This window comes from Gracilinanus agilis, chromosome 4, assembly GCF_016433145.1.
Source record: "Gracilinanus agilis isolate LMUSP501 chromosome 4, AgileGrace, whole genome shotgun sequence".
NCBI classification, from domain to species: domain Eukaryota; kingdom Metazoa; phylum Chordata; class Mammalia; order Didelphimorphia; family Didelphidae; genus Gracilinanus; species Gracilinanus agilis.
Window position 1 is genome coordinate 267,404,728 of NC_058133.1, and position 27,039 is coordinate 267,431,766.

The window sequence follows — 27,039 nt, forward strand, 5'->3', positions numbered from 1 at the left end:
TGGGGATGTAGACTCGAAACGACCACACCAATGCAACTAACAAAAATTTGGAGATAGGCCCTGAACAAGGACACATGTTACAACCAGTGGAAATGTGCGTCGGCCATGGGTGGGGGAAGAGCGGGGGGTGAAGGGGAAAGTAGGAGCATGAATCATGTAACCATGTTAAAAATGAATATGTTTTAAAATGTTTTTAAAAAATACTAGGAAATTGGAAAACGATATTGCAGAAAGTAGGCATATAACATGAAAAAGTCAAAATGGGCAAGATCTAAAAATAATGGGTGATGTGATAATAAACAAATCAGGATTATGGAAAAGCTTATCTGTCATTTATGGATAAGGGAAGAATTTATAATGAATAAGACAGAGAACATCATGAAAAATGAAATGGATAATTACATCAAGTTAAAAAGGTTTTATACAAAGTAAATGTAACCAAGATTAGAAAGGAAATAATAAATTGGGAAAATATTTCAATAGCAAGACTCTCTGACAAAGGTTTCATTTCTCAAATACATAAAGGGCTAAGTCAAATTTATAAGACTACAAAGTATTCTGTAATTAACAAATGGTGAAAGGATATGAACAGGCAGTTCCCAGATGAAGAAATTAAAACTATCTATAGTCACATGACAAAATGCTCCAAATCACTACTGATTAGAAAAATGCAAATTAAAACACCTCTGAGATACCTCCTTATACCTATCAGGATTGGCTAATATGACTAAAAAGGAAAATGATAAATGTTGGAGGAGATATGGGAAAATTAGGTCACTAATACACTGTTAGTGGAACTTTAAACTAATTCAACCATTCTGGAGGGAAATCTAGAAGCACATCCAAAGTCATCAAGCGATGCATAATCTTTGTCCCAGCAATGGCCTATATGCCAAAGAGATCAGAGATAGGGAAAAGAATCTATTTGCACAAAAATATTTTTAGAATCTGTAAGGATGGGATTTGTGCAAGAGGGAGGGGACAAAAGGAGCCAGAGAAGGAGTGGCTGACAGTTGGTGACAGTTACTGGCAGCTGAGACCAGAGAGAATTCTGGGAATTCTCCGGAGGAGAGAGGAGGAGAAGAGGGAGCTTCTGGCAGAGGTAAGGGAGGACTGAGAGAGGAGGAGGACATCTCAGCTCAGTCCTGAGGGCTTTCTGAGGATCTTTCTTTGGACACCAAAACCCTGATTCCTGGTCAAAGATTCCTTCGCATCTCACCCAGCAAGATTTCAATCATCAAGTCAGCTAAGTTTGGACTCCATTTTGGGAGAGATCTCTTAGTCTCCTTCCTCCATTATCCAACCTTGCTGAGAAACCCCTTTTCAGTCAAAACTTACAATTATAGAAAATAGATATAGAAACAGAAGAGGGGGCACAGAAAGAAGCTTGGGAGCAGGAACCCCAAAGGTTCCCACCTGAGTGACAGACCCCATAGAAATAGAGAAGAGGGCACCCCAAAATCCCTCTGCCCTACACCCCTTTCCCTAACCCCTGATCTGCAAATAATCGAAACCATTCATTAGTCAAAGTATTCTGGAGTGCTGAGACACAATGAAGGGGATTGGAACCACAGCTTGGTCTGGCTGCCACCATCTTGAAGCCAGACCACCTGCTGTGAAGTTGACTGACCTGGGGAAGACTAGTGTGAACCCTGCCCTCATTCAGAATCAGATTGGAGTACCACATACCTCATCTTACAGGGAAGCCTTGCCCCCAACTCCTGTGAGGCAGCATGACCATCCAGGTCACCCAGTTTCAGGGTGACACCCCATTAAAGTCTCCCAGTGAATATTCAGCCCTGAAGGAAGAGCTGAAAGAGAGTCACCATCATAGACACATACTCTCTCTCTCTCTCTCTCTCTCTCTCTCTCTCTCTCTCTCTCTCTCTCTCTCTCTCTCTCTCTTTCTCTCTCTCTCTCTCTCTCTCTCTCTCTCTCTCTCTCTCTCTCCCTCTCCCTTCTATCTTAATGTTGGTTACTTGGCTCTCATTATTATTACAGTTTTGGCAAAAGCTCCCTTTTATTATTACACATCTCTCTTTAGTGGCAAAGAACTGGAAACTATGGAGCTGTCCATCAATTGGGGGATGGCTATACAAGTTGTGATATATGGTTGAAATGGAACACTATTTCACCACAAGAAATGATGAGCAGGATGAATTGAGAAGAACCTGAAAAGAAGGTGATGTCCAAAACAAAAGTGATGCAAAGTGAAGTGAGCAGAACCAGGAGAACAATATATACAGTAACAGAAGTACTGTATGATCATCAACTGTGAAAAGCTAAACTATTATCAGCAAAACAAGGTCCCAAAATAATCCCAAGGGACTCATGATAAAAAAATGCCATCTAAAGCCAAAGAAGGAACTGTTAGAATCTGATTGCAGAACAAAGAATGTCATCTTTCACTTTATTTCCTTCATGAGTTTTTTATTATATATATGATATGTGTCTTCTGTCACAGCATGGGGAATATGGAAATATATATTGCATGAAAACACTGATATAACCTATAAGAGACCATTTTCTACTTGGGAGGGGAGGAGGGAAGGTGGGAGAGAATTTAAATTGCAAAATGTCAAAAAACAATTGTAAAGGGGGCAGCTGGGTAGCTCAGTGGAGTGAGAGTCAGGCCTAGAGACAGGAGGTCCTAGGTTCAAACCCGGCCTCAGCCACTTCCCAGCTGTGTGACCCTGGGCAAGTCACTTGACCCCCATTGCCCACCCTTACCAATCTTCCACCTATGAGACAATACACCGAAGTACAAGGGTTTAAAAAAAAAACAATTGTAAAAAAATGTTTCTATATGTAATTCATAAATAAAAGAAAAAAGAAAAAAGGAAAGAAAAAAAGGAAAGAAATGTGTCCAAGAAAAAGAGAGTATGCTTCAATGAGCAGGGAACTCAACTGATTTAGATCTCATTAAAAATATGGCATTTATAATCAAAGCTAGGCTTATAAAAACCAACTATTGTTCAAAGGTTTCTCTTTTTTGTTTCTTTTTTAGATTGTTCCTTGTAAGAACAAACAGCTGTGTTTTGTTTTCATAAGTAATGTCAATGTTTTAATTTGTAGGATTTTAAAGTACAGACACACTTATAGGTTTATATTTTTCTCTATTTGTTTTAATACTGTTTTTTTAAATAGAATTCCCCTCCCATTTCTCTAATCATTTGTCTAAAGTTATTTTAGCTTAAAAATTTCTTTAAAGCAACCCTATTAGTCCCACATTTCCCTTGATCCTCAAGCCTCATCTCTCATTTGTCACCCATTTCTGTACTTCTAGAATTTTGCTTATTAATTTGTTTTTATTTCTTCCTTTTAACTAGTTAGCTAATTCTTTTCTTTTTTCTTTCTGGTTAAGTAATCTCTTCAACTTGTGTGATTAAATTTTTTTTTCTGTACCTTTTTCTAAAAAGGATTTCTTTCCTTAACTCTCTGCATTCTCTTCCCTTTGTTTATTTCTACACTCTTATTTTTCAATGGAATCCTTATGTATTATGTATTCCTTCTTTGGTCTCCTTTCTTCAAGAAATTAAAGCTTTTTATAAACTTTTACTTTCTGTCTTAGTATCAATTCTAAGACAGAAGGGCTAGAGGCAAATGGGGGCAAGTGACTTGCCCAAGGTCACACAGCTAGGAAGTATTTGAGGCCACATTTGAACCCAGGTCCTCCTGACTCCAGGCCTGATGTTCTATCCACTATACCACCTAACTGCCCCAGAAAATTAAAGCTTCCAAGGCACTTGTTTTGATTTCCCTCTTCTAAACATTTTCTGTTATTGCCTTATAGTTCTTGCCCAGTCCCATTTTTTCTTTTGTGCCCTAATTAGAAATACCAATTCCAATGTTATTTTTCCTTCATTGTTTCCAAACTGCTTTTTCCAATTCACATACCCCCCCACCCCACCCCACACCACACCCCCACCCCAGGTGGGTTTTCAAGCCTGATCTAGTTGCTTTTCAACCCCACCCACCCATATGCCTGCCCCAGCCCCTTAGGCCCTACTACTTCAGTTAGGCTGCCTGTGGGGGAGGGGACTGAGATAGGAAGTGGGCTCTAGCCTTTTTACCAGGAAATAAAATGGCAAGTGTGGTCTGTTCTATCAAAGAGCAGTGCATAGCCTATTTCAAACAAATCCCAGTTGTGGAATATTTTTTTATTCCTACCATTCCTGGATGTACTGGTCCTTGCGATTATATTGCCTGAGATTTAGGGGAGAAATTCATCTCCCTACAACCCATGGCCTGCCCAGACTATAAACTATATCCAATTTGGGATTCCTCTACACTATATGCTCAGTGCAGAATTCTCCCTCCCTGTAGGAAAACACAGAGATCAGATAAAAGGAACTTGAGTAGATAGAAAAGGAACTTTTAAAAGAGCTTAGAAGGATTTTAAACCTTCTCAGACTCCACTGTTTTTTGAAAATGTTTCTTATTGTATTTTGCTAACTGTTTGTTTTACCAATTAATTTTGTTGTTTTAAATTCTGTTACAATGAATCATTTTTAAGCTAATATGTTTTGGGCTAGTAGATAAATTCTGTTTATGATTTTATTGGACCTCCCTAATAGTGAACAAGTCTATTAGAATTGATAAAAAGGTTTTTGACTGCATTGCTTGTCATTTGCTTATATCAGTGATTCCCAAAGTGGGCGCCACCACCCCCTGGTGGGTGCTGCAGTGTTGGGGTGGGGGGGCAGTGATGGCCACAGGTGCATAATTGCTATTAAAATTTAAAAAAAATTAATTTCCAGGGGCACTAAGTAATATTTTTTCTGGAAAGGGGGTGGTAGGCCAAAATAGTTTGGGAACCACTGGCTTATATTATTGTATTTGCTAATTTCTTTAAGGTTTAAATTTCCTTTTTTAACTTTATCTGCATTAATATGATTAATATATTTTCTATTATATGATTCTTTATCTGTATTGTTTCCCTATGATTTTACTGAACAACATATCATTGTAAAAAAAGCCCATGAACATCACAAATTTTTTTTTACATTGTAAAAGTCCATAAGTCTTACGTACCCTGGATTTGTCATCTTAACTATAGAGATTACGTGTTGCCTTAACAGTATTTTTAGTTTATTTTGACAATTGTATACAATCTTGAAGAATATGATGACTTAAGAATTTAAGTTGTAATTTTACAAGGGGTCTTTTAAAATTGACTTTAGGATACTTAGAAACTTCTGAATGGATGATAGGATATATATATAATAAAGAATGTTGTCTTAAAAGGTAGAGAAAACAAATAGAAGTTCCTACCCAAACTCTTTATATATAAAAGCAGGAAGCCAAAAAGAGTTCCTGCATGCATGATATTTTAACTGTTTATTTTAATTTACTTTCCCATCAGAAGGATCTAAAGTTCTTGGTTATATTTTAGAACCAAAAAGGTTTTTTATCAGCTTTGTGTTTTTTTTATGGCTCTGCCCCATATTTGGATGGAGGCAATAATAGATTTTGTTAAAAATATCTCAAAGTTGTAGGATTTCCTATATCTGTTGTGAATTTGTGACAAGTATACATTTTTTTAAACATCACAGCGAGTGGTTATATAGAAAACTCATGTGAATCCTATATGATAATGTGTCTGTTTGCTATTGTCTTTAAATGTTATTGTAATTTTAGTACTTTATTTGAATGTGCATTATCTACTCTACTATTGTTTTGTTTTTATAAATCTGCTATTTTGAAAAAGCCATTTGTACTCACAGTGGTTAATGGCAAAGTTTAAAAGGAATGGATTTCATTTTTGGGTGAGAAACCTTTCACTGATTCTAAGCTATATATTTTTGATTTTTAAAACATTCTTTTATTATTTTCTTTCCTTGTATGTGCAATACTGTTTTCAGGTTTTTTCCCTCATTTTTGTACTTGAACACATTATCAATATAAATTCTTTTTGATTTTACACTAATATAACTTTAATATAAATATATGTTTGCTATAATATTAATGCATAACCTAAAAGTTTTAGACCAGTGATGGGCAAACTATTCCCCACAGGCCAGATGCAGGCCATAGTCTGCCCATCACTGCCTTAAGGAATTCCCTAATCACTATGCCCCCACATCCAGATGTAGTGATTAAGGAATTGCTTAAGGCAGTGATAGACAAACTATGGCCTGAATCTGGCCTGTGGAGAATAGTTTTTCCATCACTCCTTTAGACTATGGTAGTAATCTGCCATGTGTCGATAGATGTTATGGGACTGTGATTAATGATTCTGTCTGATTCTAGGAGAGGGGAACACAAAAACCACTATATAGTGCAAAGAGCCTTAAGGTCAAGGAGACCAACCAACACCAATGGGATTGATGAGAAACTGCACAGTGCCAAGGAGCACAAGGTCAAAAAGATCATACCAATCCAAGTAGGATTGATGGAACTTTCTAACGCCAATACTAAGGGCTTGAACCTAGCATTTGGGAGTTGGGATTGTGACTATTCTAACATATGTTAGAGGTCAGCTTCCTCTGAGACACATCCTAGTCAAGTACCAAAGGTTGGCTATCATTCTGGCTCTCCCTATCTCTGAGAGTGAAGGCAAATCAGACCAGGGAATGACACTACCCTTTCTCACAAAAATCTGGTCCTTTCTTCTGTTATAAGAGTGGCAACTTTCTGTAGTCATGGCTACTAAATGGGTAAATGCATATTTACATAAATCAATTAAAGTGGGCCTTGATTCAAAGACCTGTTATGTTTTATTTTTCCTTTACTTACATCTTTGCACGTAAATTTTGACATTTTATATCTCATCCACGAATTATTTTTTATCTTTTACTTTGATTTTTTGATATTTTTGAATTTCTTTTGATAACTGACTCATACACCTCATACTTCAACCATTTATCCTTAGCTGATCTGGGTGTTCATCTCTATCCTATTCAGAGGGATATGTGTTATTAATTCTCCTCGGAGGGGGTATGTATGTGTTATAATCTATAATGTAAAGTTTAAATTCTTTTGAGAGTAATTTCAGGATAAGAAATTTGCTACCTCCCCAGAATCCAGACAATGAATCTGTTTGGAGAAGGCACCATGAAGATGTCTGCAGAAACCTACACTGTATCAAGAAGATCCAGAATGAACTTTGGGGTACAGTTGATTGAACTATGAGGAGTTGAATGCATTTGTTTTGAATGTACATTCTTATGCCTAAGGGGACTGCCCCCAATTGGCTTTTTTTGTCAATGTGCCTAGTAATCATTGGATCATTGGTTTTGTCCTCTTTTCTTTTTATCCCCAAATTTCTGTAATTTAAAAGTTAGTTATGGGGGGGGGGGGGGGGGAGGAAGCTGGGTAGCTCAGTGGATTGAAAGTCAGGCCTAGAGATGGGAGGTCCTAGGTTCAAATTCGGCCTCAGATACTTCCCAGCTGTGTGACCCTAGGCAAGTCATTTGACCCCCATTGCCCACCCTTACCACTCTTCCACCAAGAAGCCAATACACAGAAGTTAAGGGCTCCAAAAAATAAATAAATAAATGAACAAACAAACAAACAAATAAAGGTTAGTCATGGGGGGCAGCTGGGTAGCTCAGTGGATTGAGAGCCAGGCCTAGAGACGGGAGATCCTAGGTTCAAATCTGGCCTTAGACACTTCCCAACTGTGTGACTCTGGCAAGTCACTTAACCCCCATTGCCTACTCACTCCTCTGCTTTGGAGCCAATACACAGTATTGACTCCAAGAAGGAAGGTAAGGGTTTAAAAAAATAATTTAAAAAGTCAGTTATGTTTACAAGAGTCTTAAGGGAAATCAGTTGCCCTCTGCTCTCAGGGGGAAATCTGTTGTTGGAAATTTGGGGGTCCTTTGTCCATTTTCCATGAGCCTACTGGCTTCCCGCCTTATGTGATGGCTTACAGTTACGTAATGACGTAGACAGGAGGATAAAATTGAGTGGCTGGACTTCTACTTCCTCTTGGCTCTCTATCCACTATAGAGGCAGCAGGCAAGGGCATGTTTTTTGTTTTTTTTTTTAACTAATTTGGCAAGCATAGCACGTAGCTTCATTTTCTAATGGCTACTAATAAATCTATAAAACCCATAAATATTCTAAAGCTATCTTTTTATATTCATTTTATTTCTTACAAGTCTCAATGGATATTACTCCTCTCCCATCCTAAGCCCTCTTCAACACAGACAAATTGGCTTTTCTTGCTCATGATCTTTCATCTGCCTTTACAGTGGTCATCGCACTCCCACCATGTCTGGAAGACACTGTCTTATCTTTCTCTTAGAATCCCCTTTCCTTTAAAATGTAGCTTAATGGAATACTATTGAGCTAAAAGGAATAATAAACTGGAGGAATTCCATGTGAACTGGAAAGACCTCCAGGAACTGATTCAGAGCGAAAGGAGCAGAGCCAGAAGAACATTGTACACAGAGACCAATACACTGTGGTAAAATAGAATGTAATGGACTTCTGTACTAGCAGCAATGCAATGAGCCAGGACAATTCTGAGGGATTTATGGAAAAGAACGCTACCCACATTCAGAGGAAGAGCTGCAGGAGAGTGGAAACACAGAAGAAAAACAACTGCTTGAACACATGGGTTGAGGCAGACATGATTGGGGATTGTAGACTCGAAACTACCACACAAATGCAACTATCAGCAATTTGGAAATAGGTCTTGATCAATGACACATGTTAAAACTAGTGGAAATGCACATCAGCTATGGGGGAGGGGGTTAGGGGGTGATAGGGAAAGTAAGAACATGAATCATGTAACCATGATAACTTTTCTAAAAAATAAATATTATTAAAGGTTAAAAAAAATTTTTTTAAATAAAATGTAGCTTAAGCACCATCTTCTGTATGAAACCTTTCCTGACTCCTATCCTAATTTCTAATGCCTCTCTCCTAAAATGCTCAGTATTTTAAAGTTATTTGTATTCATTCTATTTAAACATATATATGTGTGTATAAATATATACACATAGGGGGCAGCTGGGTAGCTCAGTGGATTGAGAGCCAGGCCTAGAGACTGGAGGTCCTAGGTTCATATCCGGCCTCAGACACTTCCCAGCTGTGTGACCCTGGGCAAGTTACTTGACTCCCATTGCCCACCCTTCCCACTCTTCCACCTAGGAGCCAATACACAGAAGTTAAGGGTTTAAAAAAATAAAAATAAAAAAATAACTGACATTTACATATTCCTTTTGAAGCTTGCAATGCATTTTACATACATTATCTAACTTGATCTTCCCTACAACCCTGAAAAACAGGTAATTATCATTTCTATTTTACAGAGAGTTAAAGTGAGAGAGGTTAAGTGACCCGCCTGTGAACACACAGCTAATGTCAAAAGAAGGATCTGAATTCAGTTCTTTCTGACTTTACACTATCCAGAAGGCCATGCTGCCTTTGTTAATACTTTACTCATGCACTTACTTGTATTACAGTTATTTGCATACTTAGCACTCAATCTTACTTTACATTTACCTTTACTAAGAAAATTAAGGTCAGTCCATGTGACCTCCATTCTGCTCCTTCTCTTAAACTCAAAATCCTTTGATATTATCCTATATTCTATCCTTTCCTCCAATCTCTGATGAAGTGACCTTCTCCTTAACAAGGCCAAACTCTCTACATGTGCCCTTGATTTCATCCTACCCCATGTTCTCCAAAAGATTTCAAACCCAATCACCCTTTTCTTGAATCTTAAGTCTCTCCATTTCCATCCATTGGTTTCTTCCCTAGTGCCTACAAACATTCTCAGGTATCTCCCTATCCTTACAAGATCTCAAGCTAGCTATTATCTCCTCTTTTCCCAGTCAAACACCTATAAAAAGTTGTCTATATCTTTGCTTCCTCACTTCTCACTCAATTCTCAACACACTGGCTTCTGTCCTCTAAAGATGGTCTTTTCTCAGATCTTGGACTTCTGTGCAGCATGACACTATTTACCACTCTCTTCTCTGAGATACTCTTTCTCTAGGTTGTCATGACACTATTCTTTTTTGGTTTTTGCCTCCTACCTCCTTCTAATATACATGAACCCCAAGGCTTCATCTTGAGTCCTTTCATCTATCTATAGCCCTGTCCCATAAGTTCAGAACTTAATTATCATCTCTACAGATCTATATATACAATGAGACTGTCATTAGACATTATTTCATTTCTCACACTCTCCAGTCCAACCAAACTGGTCTTTTCTTCATTCCTCAAACATGGCACTACCATCAATTGTCTTCATGCCTTTGTAGTAGCTATCTTCCATACTCAGAATTCATTTCCTTTTCACCTCTGCTTCACAAAATACCTCATGTCCTCCAAGAAACAACTAGAGCATCAATTTCTATATACCTCTCTTAATTCCTCCAATTGCCTTATACTTTAACCATCTTATATTTATTTCACATTTATTTATATATATTTACAGATACATTAATATATATTTATTCTGCATATGCTTATGTTTCCTGAAATAAAATGTAAACTTTTTAATAATAAGGATTGTTTCCCCTTTTCCTCCTAGAACCTAGCACAGTGTTTGGCACAAAATAAGTGCTTCATAAATACTTGAGTAATAAATGTTGCTGTTGAACCAAAACTTAATGCCCAACCAAAGCTGCTTTGCTAGGTTACCTTACCCCCAAGATATATGGAGGAATTAATGAAACTAATGAAGTTCCCTACAACTCAACCTTAATTTTTACACATCTATAAATGTGCTAGTGCAGCTATACATCTATTTTAAAATATTTTTTGGCTGCAGTAGAGAATAATTTTGTTAAAAATGAATCTTGAGGGGAGCAGCTAGGTAGTTCAGTGGATTGAGAGTCAGGCCTAGAGACTGGAGGTCCTAGATACAAATCCGGCCTCAGACACTTCCCAGCTGTGTGACCCTGGGCAAATCATTTGACTCCCATTGCCCACAATTACCACTCTTCCACCAAGGAGCCAATACACAGAAGTTAAGGGCTTAAAAAAAATGAATCTTGAGGGGCAGTTGGGTAGTGTAAAAGATAGAGCCTAGAGTCAGGAGAACTCAGGTTCAAATATGACCTCAGAAACTTTCTAGTTTTGTGACCCTGGGCAAGGCACTTAACCCCAATTGCCCCACCTTTACTGCTCTTCTGCCTTAGAATACTTAGTATCAATTCTAAGATAGAAGGTAAGGATTTTTTAAGTTTGTTTTTTTTTAACTAATTTTGTTGTATTTGGACCAATATGATGATTCTTTGAGGAAAGCTAGACATTTTGTGACTATTAGTATTCCACCAATGATAGTAAGAATAGTAAGAAAACAGTAAGAGTACTGGTATAATGAGAATTTTCTAACTAAACAGTCTGCTTGTGAATGTAAAAGTGTGTGTGTGTGTGTGTGTGTGTGTGTGTGTGTGTGTGTGTGTGTGTGTGTGTGTATCAGGTATATGCCTTCAGAATTCGGTCATTTAATATCTAGTCATCTCAAAAGTTATTTTTCCAGGTCTAAAATTATCTATGACTACATGTGTGAAAGCCTCAGTTTTGTGTCATCCACTAATATGATAATTATACTTCCACAACTTATTTTAAAAAGTAATATAACAGGAAAAGGTGAAAATCATGCCAATACAGAACTCTTTGAATTGATTTATCAACAAACATAACCCATACAAATCATAAACTCACCTTGCTTTCACCTGTTTAATTTATATAAAAAGGAGCAGATGTAGCCCCCAGGAGTGAGAGTAGGCCCTAGTAAAATCATAGCCATAAACTTAGATAAAGCCAAACATATAGCCTAGGCATCACATGAGGCCCCAAAACCCTTCCTTTCTAACCCTTCCCTGCTGTACTTTGTAAAAACTGTATGTTCTTCGAAGAAATTACTGATGCAGGAATTCTGTGAGAAGCTTGGTTAGTTACCTATGTTACTTTCTCTATAAAATATATATTTGAAATCATTAAACTTTGCCAATGATCAGCATAAGGCCTTATATCTGTCTGTAAGTCTGTCTGTGACCCTTCTGACCTCAACCACATTTCTCTTATCCCATTCCATGACCTGCAAATAACTTGACAACTACCTAGCCCACATTTTTTCTCCTTAACTTAAGAATATTATTGAAAGCCAAATTATGTGGCTGAAATCCAGATACATTTTCTCTATAAGGTCCCTAACAAACTCACAAATTATATAATTATGTCATTCCTCTGGTCTACCCATCTATATGTATAAAAAAGAAAAAGAAATGAAAGAAATGTTTTCAACTTTTTTTTGTTCTATGATTCTTCCAGTTTTATTTTTTATTAAAGTTAAGTTTATCACCATATCAATTTAGCATTTGTATGTTGATACCAGGTATGATATGAACATATTTAATAAAATCACATTAGAACTATTTCTAAACATAACTAGAAGAGAACTATTGTTGGCAAATGAAGATTTAGGTGAGGATAAGACTAGGAATTAAACCTGTGATTTCACTGGTATAAGGAATTCCTAGGTAAGGAAACATTCTCTATTAATATAAATCAGTATCTTTCTCTGCAAATTAAAATAGTGGAGTACATGCTCAAGGTCACAGAACCAATATGTATCAGAAACAGACTTAAGCCTAGATCCACCTTGGTTAGAGGCGATATCTTATCCATTCAGCCTCAATGCCTCTTCAGGGGTGAGCAAAATAATCAATCTTGAGTGAAGGAAAATAATGTAATTCCTCTTCTAAATGCTTTGCTATTCTAAATTCCAATCAAAACACCAAAAGGTAATCCTATGTACATCTTACAAAATAGTATTTGGCCATTTTCATGTGAATCGTAGATATCCAATGTAAAACTTTAGCTTCTGATAATAGATCCATTGATACTGTGGTACATAAGTAAGCTGACCTGGCACATTTTTCTGCTTAAAAACTCAAGGAATTGTAGCCATTTTCCAAAACCACAATAATCAGCAGTTATCTCCAATATGCTGCTTTAGCAACTGCTAATGAACAGAAAACATTAATGTTGGCTTCCTAATTTTTACAGAGGAACCATAGAAAGGAGTAAGGATGAGATTCTTCCTATTGTTGTTGTTCAAGTATACTTCAACTCTTCATGACCCTATTTGGGGTTTTCTTAGCAAAAATATGTGGGTGGTTTGCCATTTCTTTCTCCAGCTCATTTTACAAATGAGGAAGGTGAGGCAAACAAGGTTAAGTGACTTTTCCAGGGTCATACAGGTAATAATCTAGATTAGGATTTGGATTCAAGTCTTTCTGACTCCAGGCCAAGTGCTCTATCCCCTCAGGTACCTAACTGCATAATTATTAGCATTCACTTATTATATCTACTGCTAAATTCTACTTGCACTACTACCTGGCAGTGAGATTTGCCTCTAAAAAATGAAGGCATTGGAGAGGCTCAAGGTAATTGTAAGTAGGCAGCAATGTATAACAAATTATCAACTCTAAAGAACAGAAGTAAAAGACATAATCAAAGAATTGTATGATAGGAAAAAAAAGAAAGTTTGGTAATGGAGCAAGAGCAAAGGATAATTAGTAAACAGCCAGAGTGCTCCATTGGTACCCTTTCAATTTCAGGGTAAAGTGACTAAGGTCTGTGACAAGCTCATGGGAAGATATAGACAAGAGTTGCACAGCATGGACAAACATGGATGGGTTGCAATTTGCATCATTAAAGGGAATGCCATAATTGAAATGACCAGAGTATTCATTTGAGTATCTAGGGGGTCACACATACATACTATGACACAATTTAACACTATTTCTTTTGACATTTTATTTTTTAATCCTACCATTGTAATAAAACATAAAGCTGTCTCCAACTCTAATTTCTTCTTTCCTCATCAATTATTTATTAAATATTTTGAGTATAGGACAATATTCCTTGAAATTAATTTTCACAATTAAAGAAACTTTAAAGCAGGTAATCCATTTCCCAACTTTCATTTTTAAGAAAGGAATGCATATCAAACATCACCTAGTGGCTTATTATATAAGCCATAAAGCATTTCACCCCAGCTGTGAAGTTGGCCATAGTAAATAGGTTTTGTTGCCTTAATTAAAATTTATGGTAATATAATAAAAAATGTAAATGCTACCTGCCAAAGTGCTTCCTACATTAATAAAATACTTAGAACTTAATCCATAACATACTTTAAAAGCATTAAACCACCTGGCAAATATATATTTGCCATGTGTCCACAGTCAATAATAACCTATGAAAAGCCTTTTAAGGAATTGCTCTAGACTAGGCCCACAGAGCCAATATTTATGTTAGCCATCCTGAGGTTCTATAGCACTTCATCCTGACCATAGGTTAGTTCTCCTTCGTGCAAAACCGCCATCCCTGAACCTGGGTCCCTTGATATCAATATCCATAACCTTCTTTTTCATCTGGCTCCTCTGATATATACTTTATATATGTATGTATGTATGTATATATATATATATATATATATATATAAACCAGAAGTATATTGTTTTTTTCAGGAGTTTGTTAAAATGGAAAGTAACTGAAATGTAGTAACTATAGAAGTTTTTTAAGAGGAAAAATTACCTAAAGTCATACATAATATAAAAGAGAAAAGGCAACAAAAAGTACATTTAAAGAATATAACCTGCCCAGCCCACAACAATGACTCCCAAGTTTATTAAAGTAACCTATCTAGGCAAAAGTACCTGGAGTAAATAGACCCCCAAAAGAACTCTCCAAAACCCAGAGTTCCTCTCTTGGGCACACCCCTCTTTAGTAACAATCCAAAACAAGAACAGGACCTGTCCTATACCACAATTTACTTTTTTTAATTCCCAGAAAGACTAGTTCTAGCAATTCCAGGAAAATAATAATCCAACTTCCTTTTCCTACCTACCCTGAACTGACTCAAAAGCACAAATCACTGAGGCAATAACAATTCTGTTCTTCACTGTAAAAAGGATTCTAGAGTTTAAAGGACATTCCCTGCCCCAACAATCCTAGTTCGGTAAGAATAAATACCTAATCTAACACCAGTTTACCAACTAATCTTAATCCTCTATCATCTTCAAATACAGCCAAAAGAAAATAGCAAATTTGAATAAGAAAAAAAATGCAAGTAGAAAAGAACCTATAAACCACTGATTCCCAAAGTGGGCGCTACTGCCCCCTGGTGGGTGCTGCAGCAATCCAGTGGGATGGTGATGGCCACAGGTGCATTTATCTTTCCTATTAATTGCTATAAAATTTAAAAAATTCTAATTTCCAGGAGTGCTGAGTAATATTTTCTCTGGAAAGGGGACAGTAGGACAAAAAAGTTTGGGAACCACTGCTATAAACCAAAATGTTCTACAAATCCTCCCCTTCTTTCTTTAAAAATTTTTCATAGACTTTGATTTGCAGTGTAGTCTGTGAAAGAATATATAGTGCAGTAGAAGAATCTGGAATAAAAAAAAAAGTGGGCTTGAATCCCAGGTCTACTATTTACTAGAAAAAAGCACTGGGTTCTAGAAACGCTAGCGATAGCAATTAGAGAAAAAAAAATTGAAGCGATTAAAGTAGGCAACAAGGAAACTAAACTATCACTCTTTGCAGATGATAGTGATGGTATACTTAAAGAACCCCAGAAAATCAACTAAAAGACTAGTGGAAATAATTAACAACTTAGGCAAAGTTGTAGGGTTCAAGATTAACCCACATAAATCATCAGCATTTCTATATATTTCCAATACAACTTAGCAGCAGGAGTTAGAGAAACTCCATTTAAAATCACTCCAGACAATATAAAATATTTAAGAATCTATCTGCTAAGACAAACAGAGGAATTATATGAACACAACTACAAAACACTTTTCACACAATTAAAACTAGATCTAAACACCTGGAAAAACATTAATTGCTCATGGGTAGGACAAGCTAACATAATAAAAATGGCAATCCTACTCAAATTATTCTACTTATTCAGTGCCATACCTATTCAAATTACCAAAAAACTTTTTTATAGAATTAGAAAAAATTATTACAAAATTCATCTGGAAGACTAAAAGATCAAAAATATCAAGGGAAATAATGAAAACAATGTGAAGGATGTGGTCCTACCAGTACCAGATCTTAAATTGTACTATAAAGCAGTGGTCATCAAAACAATATAATACTAGGTAAGAGACAGAAGGGTGGAGCAATTGAATAAACTAGGGGTAAATGACCTGTCAATAAACCCAAAGACTCCAGCTTCTGGGACAAGTGAGTTCCAGAACTCACTATTTGACAAAAACTGCTAGGAAAATTGAAAAAAAGTATGGGGAAAAATTAAGTTTAGATCAATATCTTACATCCTACACCAAGATAAATTCAAAATGGGTATGTGACTTAAATATAAAGAGTGAAATCATAAACAAATTAGGTGACCATTGTAAAGATTAAAAATGATGAAGGCTGAAGTTATGAGGGAAATTAATAGTTTAATTAAAGCCATGTTAAAGAAATATATATACAACCACGCCTGACTATTTTTTAAAAATGCTGCCCATCCATATCTCCACCCATCTTCCTTAGTCTCGCACTCCAGAGAGAGCGAGCCTCAGCTCCACTCCTAAATTTAAGCCGAGCTTTACGTTGGTTCCTGTTGTCTCGTTCCTGTTGTCTGACGTAATCACGTCAGAAACCGGAAACCCATTGGATCACAGAAAATGTAGTCTCAAAGTCCCCCACATGTCCACAGGAAGTTTGTAAAATACTTTTAAATGGCACCTCCCTGAATTCCAAACAACACAACATAGAATAGTATATGTGTCAGATCTGTGGGAAAGGAAAGAATTTAAGATCAAGCAAGATAGAGAGAATACTGCAAAATGTGAAATGAGTGACTTTGAGTCTATCAAATTAAAAAGGTTTTGTACAAACAAAACCAATGCAACCAAAATTAGAAGGAAAGTAACAAACTGGGAGAACATTTTTATAACAAAACTTTCTGACATAGGTTTAATTTTCCAAACATATAAGGAACTAAGTCAAATTTATAAAAAATCAAGCCATTCCCCAATTGACAAATGGTCAAGGGACATGAATAGGCAGTTTTAACACGATGAAATCAAAACTATCAATAAGCACATGAGAAAGTGTTCTAAATCCCTCCTGATTAGAGAAAAGTAAATCAAAACAACTCTGAGGTATCACCTTACATCTAGTAGACTGGCCAATATGGCAGCAAAAGAAAATTATAAATGTTGGAGGGGATGTGGCAAAATTGGGACACTAATACACTGCTGGCAGAGTTGTGAACTGATCCAACCATTCTAGAGGGCAATTTGGAACAATGTGCAAAGGGTTTTAAAGGAATGCCTATCCTTTGACCCAACCATACCACTGCTGGGTTTGTACCCCAAAGAGATAATAAGGAAAAAAACTTGGACAAAAATGTTTAAAGTCACACTGTTTGTGGTAGCAAAAAAAAATTGGAAAATGCGGGGGTGTCCATCTATTGGGGAATGGCTGGATAAATTATGGTATATGTTAGAGATGGAATATTGTTGTGCTGAAAGGAATAAAGAACTGGAGGAATTCCATGTGTACTGGAATGATCTCCAGGAATTGATGCAGAGTGAAAGGAACAGAACCAGGAGAACATTGTACACAGAGACTAATACATTATGGCACAAATGAATGTAATGGACTTTTCTACTTGCAGCAATGCAATGACCCAGGACAATTCAAAAGAACTTGTGAGAAAGAATGCTATCTACATTCAGAGAAAGAATGCTATCAATATACAGAGAAAGAACTGTGGAAACAGAAATGCATTAAAAAATACGTGATCAATCATGTAATGTGATAAGGATATGATTGGGGTTTTGATGTTAAAGGATTGCTCTACTGCAAATATGAATAAAATGGAAATAGGTTTTGAACAATGATACATGAAACCCTGTGGAACTGTTTGTTGGATTTGGAAGGAGGGAAGAAATGGCGGGGGTAGGGGTGAATCATGAATCACTTAACCATGGGAAAATATCCAAAATAAAAAAAGGGGGTGGGGAAGAAAAAGTACTGGGTATAGTAGAAAAGGCACTTGATTTGCAGTCAAAAAGCTTATACTGAAGATTTGGCTTTCCTACATACTATCTGGGTGACCTTAAGTCAACAGGCCTCAGTTTCCTCATCTGCCAAATAAGTTCTTGTAGGTCTCTTCTAGTCCTAAATTCTATGGTCTGAAGATTTATTTAGTCAGTCAGGAAATAAGGATTTATAAAGGCCTTACTATATATCAAGAAGGATGCTAAAAAAACTGGTTATACAGGAAAAGGCAAAAGCAGTTGCTGCCTTCAAGTAATCCACACTACAATCAGGTAGGCAACATATAAATAACTAGGGACATATAGAGTAGTTTGAAGGTAATCTCAAAGGGAAAGGCCTCCTTGCATAAGCTAGGATTTGAGTTGAGAGGTAGAAGTGAGGAAGGAGAGCATTCAAGACATGAGAAACAGCTAATACAAAAGTATTAAGATAGAATAAAGAATCATGTGCCAGGAAGAGCGAGTAGGGAATAAAATATAAGAAAATTGGAAAGGAAGAATGGGACCAGGTTATGAAGAGCTTTAAATGCCAAAGGAATTCATATGTGATCTTGGAAAAAATAGGATAAGTATGGGTAAAAAATTTGCACTTTATGAAAATCACTTGGGTAACTGAGTAGAAGACAGACTGGTGTAGGGAAAAATTTGTGACTCAAACACCAGTCAAAAGGCTAATACAGATATGTCCAGCTCTAGGAAGACGGCAGCTTAGAAGCAACAAGGTTCTAGACCTCTGAAAACCCTTCAACACCTATCAAGGACAAAGGGTTTCAAGGGGACAGAAAACCAAATTTGACAACAGAACAGAGCTGGGGGGGAAATCCTCCTGCTGAAACTAACTTAAAAGGTACCGGGGGGGGGGGGGGAGCCTGAATTCTTTGAACTGTCACATTCAAAGGGAAAGGAAAAAGGAAAATCCCAGGTCCCCTCCCCCACCTAATTTAATGAGTATCCAGCAGATCCTGGAATTTCTGAGGGGGCAAGGGCGCTAGTCCAGAGGGAGTGCCTCTTTGGCACAGCTGTGCCATACTCAAGGCTTTGATCAAAGATGGCAAGGGAGGCAGCTGGAGGAGAAGCACAGAGAGGGTAGCCAAACACTCCATCTTGCGCTGCACCCCCTCTCTTTCTGGAGGTTTGGGCCTCAGGGCTCTGCAGATCAACTCCATCCTGGCTTAATCTTATCAATACAGCAGATAAGAAGTCTTCAGAGGGCAGGGAAGCTCCAACACCCCTCTCCCATAGACTGCAATGAAAGTAGCCGAAATCATGTCTTTAGCTTTTACTACCAGCTGGGGAAGATCTGGCTTTTAGGGCTCACTAATCTAGTCAGTCAGCAGAGCAGAGAAGCCCATCCAGGACTGAATAGCCCAAACCCACAGATCCAGTAAATAATCAAAGGAGTAAGATTATAGCCAATTGGGGGGAAAGAAGGAAAAAATATGAGTAAACAACAGAAAAAGAAAAAAGAAATTACAATCGACAGCTTCTATCCAGGAAATGAACAAATAGCAAATGGATCAGAGGAGGCACAAGGAACACCAAGAAAAAAAAACAGAAACTCTAGTGAAGTGGACACAGGCTTTGGAAGAACTCAAAATTCAATTAACCCAAGAACTCAAAATTCTATTAACTCAAGAACTCAAAAAACAATCAAGAGAGGCTAAAGATAATTGGGGAAAGAAAATACATGAACTTAAACAAGAAAATAGTGTCTTGAAATCCAAAATTGACCAGCTTGAAAATGAGGCAAAGAAAGTGAAAGATGACCTATAAAGAAAATAAGAACAGAAAGAGAAAGATGACCAAAAAGTCAGGGACGAAATTCAGTCTTTAAAAATTAGAATTCAACAACTAGAAGCAAATGACTTCACACGGCAGCAAGAATCTATAAAACAAAAACAAAATCAAAAGAATGAAAAAATTGAGGAAAATATGAAACACCTCATTGACAAACTGCATATATGGAAAACAGATTCAGGAGAGACAATTTGAGAATTATTGGACTACCTGAAGATCATGACAAAAGGAAAAGCCTGGACATCATCCTACAGGAAATTATCTAAAAAAACTGCCCTGACATTCTCGAACAAGAGGGAAAAGTGGAGACTGAAAGCATCTACAGATCACCTCCTACATTTAATTAGCCAAAACAATGCCCAGGAATGCTATAGCTAAATTCAAGAACTACCAAATCAAGAAAAAATTATTACAAGCTGCTAAGAAGTAGTAATTCAGATACCATGGAACCATAGTTAGGTTCAACATAGGATCTGGCTGCATCTACACTGAAGGACCGGAAGGCATGGAATAGATATTCTGAAAAGCAAGGGAACTAGGCCAACAACCAAGAATCAACTATCCAGCAAAACTGACTATATTCTTGCAGAGGAAAGTATGATCATTTAATAAAATAGATGACTTCCAAGCATTCATAAAGAAAAGACCTGACTTAAACAGAAAATGTGATGTCCAAACACAGAACTCAAGAGAATCCCACCAAAAGGTAAATAAGAGAGGGGAGAGGAAAAAAAAAAAAAAAAAGATCAAAACTTTTTTTTAAGGGACCCAATAAGTTCAAAAGATTTGTATTCCTATGAGAAAAAATGATATTGGTAACTCTAAAAATTTTTATCAACGTCAGGACGGCTAGAAGAAGTATACTTAGAGGGAATAGTGACGAACTATATAGGATGAAATGTCAAGATATATACATGTATGTATAAATATATATAAAAATAGAAGGGAAAAAAGAAGACCAATATACTAGAAGGGTAAAGAGGTTGGAGATAAGAAATACTTAAGTCTTTTGGGCATTGAAATTGACTCAAAGAGGGAAGAACAATCAGACCTATTGGGGCAGAAAATTGATTTGTGCCCTATAGAGAAGTAGAAGGGTAACAAACAGACCAGTGGGGAGGGAAGCAATACTAGGGAGGGAGAGGGGGATAGGGGGTAACTCAAAAAGACCCTAAAGAAAAATAAGAGGGGAATAAGAAGGGAGTGGTAAGAAAGGGAAGTAAAATAAGGGTAGGGATTAAGGGGACTGATTAAAAATATAACACTGGTATAGAAGGAAATAGGGAAGGAAGAAAGGGCAAGGCAAGGAGAGGAGAGGAAATCAAAATGTTGAGGAATACACAGCTGGTAATAATAACTCTGAATGTGAATGGGATGAACTCACCCATAAAATGGAAGCAAATAGAAGAATGGATTAAAACCAAAATCCTACCATATGTTGTTTACAAGAAACACACAAAGCACATAGATAGACACACAGAGTAAAGGTTAAAGGCTGGAGCAAAATCTATTGGGAATCAACTGAGAAAAAGAAGGCAGGGAACGCAATCATGATATCTGACAAAGCCAAAGTAAAAATGGATCTAGTTGAAAGATAGGGAAGGTAATTACATCCTGATAAAAGGCAGTATAGACAATGAGAAAATATCAGTACTCAACATGTATGTACCAAATGGTATAGCATTCAAATTTCTAAAGGAGAAATTGGAGGAGCTTAAGGAGAAAATAGATAATAAAACTATACTAATGCGAGACCTGAAACTTCCTCTATCAGATCTAGATAAATCAAACCAAAAAAAGAGGTAAAAGAAGTTAACAAAATCTTAGAAAAATTGGAGTTAACAGATATGTGGAGAAAAATAAATAGGGACAAAAAGAAATACACCTTTTCAGCAGCACATAGTATATATTCACAAAGACTGACCATGTACTGGGACATAAAAACATATTCAAAAGTAGAAATAATAAATGCAACCTTTTCAGATCATGATGCAATAAAAATATTAGCAAGGGTACATGGAGAGGCAAACCAAAAATTAATAGGAAATTAAATAATATGATTCTCCAAAATCAGTGAGTTAAAGAACAAATCAAAGAAAGAAATAATTTCATTAAAAAGAATGACAATGAGGAGACTTCTTACTAAAATCTATGGGATGAAGCCAAAGTAGTACTCAGGGAGAAATTTATATCACTGAGTGCATATATTAACAAATGAGGGAGGGCAGAGGTCAATGAATGCAAATTAAAAAACTAGAAAGTGAGCAAATTAAAAATCCCCAGATGAAAACTAAATTAGAAGTCCTAAAAAATAAAGGAGAAATTAATAAAATCAAAAGTAAAAGAACTATTGAATTAATAAATAAGACTAGAAGCTGGTACTTTGAAAAAAACAAATAAAATAGACAAAGTATTGGTAAATCTAATAAAAAAAAAGAAAAGAAAATCAAATTAACAGCATCAAAGATAAAAAGGGAGACCTCACCTCTAATGAAGAGGAAATTAAGGCAATCATTAAAAAAACTATTTTGCCCAATTATATGGCAATAAATACAGCAATCTAGGAAATATCGGTGAATATCTACAAAAATATAAATTGCCTAGACTAGAAGAAAGAGAATATTCAAATAATCCCATATCAGAAAAAGAAATTGAATATGCCATCAAAGAACTCCCTAGGAAAAAATTCCCAGGTCCTGATGGATTCACAAGTGAATTCTATCAAACATTCAAAGAACAACTAATCCAAATACTATACAAACTATTTGACATAATAAGCAAAAAAGGAGTTCTACCAAATTCCTTTTATGACACTAATATGGTACTGATTCCAAAGCCAGGCAGACCAAAAACAGAGAAGGAAAACTACAGACCAATCTCCTTAATGAACATAGATGCAAAAATATTAAATAGAATACTAGCAAAAAGACTCCAGCAGGTAATCACAAGGGTTATTCATTATGATCAGGTGGGATTTATACCAGGAATGCAAGGATGGTTCAACATTAGGAAAACTATCCATATAATTGACCATATCAACAAGCAAATGAACAAAAATCACATGATTATCTCAATAGATGCTGAAAAAGCCTTTGCCAAAATACAACACCCATTCCTATTGAAAACACTGGAAAGTATAGGACTAGAAGGACCTTTCCTAAAAATAATGAACAGTATATATCTAAAACCATCATCAAGCATCATATGTAATGCGGATAAATTAGAAGCCTTCCCAATAAGATCAGGAGTGAAACAAGGATGTCTATTATCACCTTTATTATTTTACATAGTACTAGAAACACTAGCAGTAGCTAGGATGTGTCAGAGGTAGGCCTTGAACTCCAGTCATCCTCCTCTGAAATCAGTTCTCTATCATCACAATATTCTGCCTCTGGAGAATTCTTCAATGAGGAATTTATATTAAAGGGAAATAACTCAATATCTCCATAATTCACTTGATATTGGAGAACAAACTTCCAGGTGAACTAAATCTAAGGATCTGCTCCAGTGGGTATAGAATGAGGAATAATGAACTGGAGGAATTCCATGTGAATTGGAAAGACCTCCAGGAATTGATGCAGAGTGAAAGGTGTAGAACCAGGAGAACACTATACACAGAGACAGATACAATGTGGTAAAATCAAATGTAATGGACTTCTCTACTAGTGTCATATTCAAACCCTGGGAGTTGTGAGTCTCACCTTGATTGAGAGGTGAAGACAGTTGGAGACATCAGAATGTTCCCAGATGCCGTGAGGACAAGAGGAAAGGCAGCTGGCCAAAAGTTATAAATACCCTGACAGCCTTGGCTTTGGCTTTTGGTTTTGGAGCCTTGGCCTGAAATCCTTGACCTTGGACATTGATCTGATCTTGGAAGATTGACCTGTGGATCTGACCGTGATCCTCTGATTCTCTCTGAATTCCCTCTAAATATTTAGACATCTGAACCATCACTAGATATTTAGGTATCCTGGGCCTGGGTGGGAACCAGGAAGAGGGAAGGAGAAGAAGCAGAGGTATTTCCTGATGGCTGTAGGACTGACATAACAACTGGCAATAAGAAGCTGAGAGGGATCATCAATATCTGTATCAACCAAGCAGATTGCTTTCTCTGATTTGGCAGTGGCCAAGCTGAGCCAGAGGAGGTGAAGAACAAGAACTTCAGCATTACTGAAACAGCCTACAGTCCTGAAGGATTAGTGAACATAGCCATTAGTGACAACAATTAAAGAAAACCATGGGAAAATATTCTAAGTTAATTAAATAAAAATTTTCAGAAAAAACAAACAAAAGGCTAATACAATAACCCAGGCAATATGCACCATACATGTATATATGTTTCACAATATATTGTATATATTGTATAAACTGTATAGTAGAACCTTACCAGTAAGGTAATAACCTTGCACCCTATATAAATAAGAATAATTAATATTAAGTATTATTTATGAGGGGTAGCTGAGTGGCTCAGTGGATTGAGAGCCAGGCCTAGAGACTGGAGGTCCTAGGTTCAAGTCCGGCCTCGGACACTTCCAGCTGTGTGACCTTGGGCAAGTCACTTGACCCCTACTGCCCACCCTTACCACTCCTGGGCCAAGGACAGTTCCTAGTCCGGATGAAAAAAGGAGGAGGGTTGGGCGTGGGGCTAGCAACCCCACCCTGTAAAAACTACATCTGCTAAAGAAACTGCAACCTAAAGTAGGGACAGCTGGGCTAGCTTAGTGGATTGAGAGCCAGGCCTAGAGACAAAAGGTCCTAGGTTCAAGTCCGGGCTCAGACACATCCCAGCTGGGTGACCCTGAGTGACTGTGTGTCCCATTGCCTACTGGTTGTGGCCCTATGCTCCTAGAATGGAGTCCCAGGATAAAAAAAAAAAATTATTTATGCTGTTTGGATACTAGGGAGTCGAGGAGTCACAGGATATTCCCCTCTTAAATATCTTATAATAATTAACTAAAATTTTATAAACTTTTAAGTGCTGGGGAATACCTGAAGATAATGTTTTACTAATGTTTTGCTTAGTCTGATCATGACATCCTCCTCATTCCAACTTCAGTGACTGCTACCCAGAGTAGCCTAGTTTTTAATTTATCACCTTCCAAAAAATTGTAATTTAGCTGGTCTTACTACTCTACATCTACACCACTGAAGCATCTATCATCTCTGTGCCTTTGTACTAGCCATCCCTCATGCTTGGAATGTAATTCTTCTTCACTTCCACCTCTAAAAATCTCTAGTTTACTTGCCTCTTCTAGATCCCCAGATATTGATTCCTTCTACTAATAGTGATCATGTATCTACTCATAATTTGTTTTAAACTCTTACCTTCCATCTTAGAATCAATACCGTGATTGGTTCCAGAAGAGCAGTAAAAGATAGGGAATGGAGGTTAAGTGACTTGCTAAACGTGTCTGAGGTCATATTTGAACCCAGGATCCTCCTGTCTCTAGGCCTGGCTCTCAATCCACTTGAGCCACTTAGTTACCCCTCTAATAATTAAAAACAAAAACAAAACAAAACAAAAACACTTTGGGGGTTGTGTGTGTGTGAACATAGTATAATTGAATATACTTTATTTTTTAAAACATCCCTGTGAGATAAGACATCTTTTATAAATTATTGTCAAAAATTCTTTAGTTAACTTGATCAATGTAGCTAGCCAAGCAGGTAAATTTTTTATATAATTTTTATTTTGGAAGATATACAACACAGCAATAGATGATAAGAGTTAGTGAACATAATAGCTTTTCAGTATGATCCCTTTTTCTCTGTATATCCATATTGTAAAAAAAAAAAAAATTCTGAATTTGTGAAGAAATTGTGAAAAGAAAAGTGAATTCTTTGATTTCAACTCAATAGTAAGTTTTCATTTTAAAATCCAATTCCTCTTTCTGTAAGGATGGTATCTTAGATTATTTTCCTATTTACATGTTTTTATATTTTGGTTATATTTTTGTATGAGTGAGAAATAGTATTGAAGGCCAGGCTGACTGAACCAGAGCGTACAGAAAGAGAAGTATATATAAAAAGTTTGGAATGACCATTGGAGTGAGGGTCCAATCAATGAAACCACAGAATCATTGAAATGGGGATAATACCTGCATTATGTATCTTCCAATATTCTTATAAGGATCAAATGCAAGAATTTATATTATGTGATTTAAAAGCAATATAAGACTCAGCAGGCAAGTCAAAGAACCAAGTTCTTTCCTAAAATTCCTATGGAAATAGCCCAGAAATCTGAACCCAAGATCCCTGAGTAGCAGTGCCCTATCCTAGACTACCAGTCCTGACCAGTCCAGCTCCAACAGCCACCACTGAGAACAGCAACTGGCATGGAGAAGCCCAGCCTCACCTCCAACAGCACCATCAGCTCACCAACTACCACCAACTGGCAAATAAGCACAAGAGCCTGAGGAGAAACAAAACAGTCCTACTTCCACTCAGACCCTCCCCAGACATCATGCCAGCAAGTAACCTCTGTGGAGATGCAACCTGCCAACTGCTTTTGCTGCAGCTGTAACCTCAAAGGCCCAGAAAAGAAAAAGTTCTCAGTACCAGTCCTCAGAACAATCAAATGACTCAACATCAGAAACTTATATGATATTATCCATGGAAACTAAATTATGGAAGATACAATATCATGCACTTTACTGGGAACCCTTAAGAACCATGAGACCTTTACCCTTGACTTAAAGCTGAAGCCTTTTCCTATGTGTTGTCTTTCCCCATTAGAATGTGACCTCCTCGAGGGCAGAGGTTCTCAACTATTTGTATTCCCAATTTTGCAGTGTTTTATACATAAGTTCATTCATCCAAAAGTGTTAGATAAATGAATAGTTATTATTATTATAGAGCTTAACCAGTAAACTTTACTTTGGTATCCTTTTAGTGTCCCTAAAATGAGAATAATTCTACTTTTCATCTTGTTTTTTTTTTTGTTTCATCTTGATTTTTTTTTTAAACCCTTACCTTCCGTCTTGGGAGTCATACTGTGTACTGGCTCCAAGGCAGAAGAGTGGTAAGGGATAGGCAATGGGGGGTTAAGTGACTTGCCCAGGGTCACACAGCTGGGAAGTGTCTGAGGCCATATTTGAACCTTGGACCTCCAGTCTCTAGGCCTGGTTCTCAATCCACTGAGCCACCCAGCTGCCCCCTCATCTTGATTTTCTAAGGCCTCAGTATGTACAAAGCAATGAGGGTAAAAATATTTTCTATTAACTATCTCCACTTTTTCCTA